Below are 1,067 nucleotides of genomic sequence, written 5' to 3' on the forward strand. Positions count from 1 at the left end.
GTGTGTGTGTGTGTGTGTGTGTGTGGTTTTCTGCACCTTATTTATTTGATTGTGAGTGAGCCAGGTGGATGAAGAGGATAAGCGTTTTGGAGGTTAAAAAAGGAAGACAAGAAGTAATGTGGATATTGACCCACATTCCCACAGTGTGTGGAGGTATAGAGGGGGTCGGCAGAGAGAGTGCTTCTGTTAAGGCCACATGGGGTGAGGGATGAAGACTAGCTTTATAGAAGTTTTAACAATAGCTAGCCTGCAAAGCTTCTCCCCTAGAAAGTATAATTTCAAGGCTTTGCTGTGAAATCTGGTTAAACTTCTGCGAACTGGCTGTCTCAGAACTGTTTAATTCAGTCCAAACCATGGGTCCTTTGCCCTTTTGTAAAAAGTAGCTTCATCATTTTAAGCTTCACTGGAGGGCAATGTTTTTTTAGAGTGCCAACTTCCAAAAATAAATAGCTGGCCTAATGTGTACAGATAATTCAGTTGATATCAGATGTTTTTGAAAGATTGTGATATTTCTCATTAGGTAGACTTACACTATGTAGTTTCTGAATATTTTTTTAGGGAATTTTGTTAGTGTGCATTTATGTGTGAGTAGAACATAAAACAGAGGCAGAGCTGCTCGGCATTATTTAACATTTACCAATCAGCGTTCTTCCGAGAACTTCACCATAAGCTTCATTGTACGTTAGCTGAGAAATGTTCAATGTGTGAAACAAAAATGAATTACTTTTGTGAGCTTTCATAGTGTGTTAGTGCATACGGCAGGTTTTGCTTAGCGATTAGGAATCTCGAAAATATTTAGGAAGGCTCAGCTAAATATACAGCCAAGGAGACGTTCTCATACCTTAGTTAACCAAGTGTGAAATAGCTTTGGCTAAGTAAGAGGACAACCATTAATACTGATAAAAAAGGGACTAGGTGCTCCCAAGGTGGAATGTGAGTTCTCACTAAGAAAGTGATTTATGTCACCTTCAATAGAGGTTATATAAAAAAAACAGGCACCCTGAATAGGAAATGTGCACACACACACACACACACACACACACACACACACACACACACACACACAC

The sequence above is a fragment of the Etheostoma spectabile genome, chromosome 22, assembly GCF_008692095.1.
Source record: "Etheostoma spectabile isolate EspeVRDwgs_2016 chromosome 22, UIUC_Espe_1.0, whole genome shotgun sequence".
NCBI lineage: Eukaryota > Metazoa > Chordata > Actinopteri > Perciformes > Percidae > Etheostoma > Etheostoma spectabile.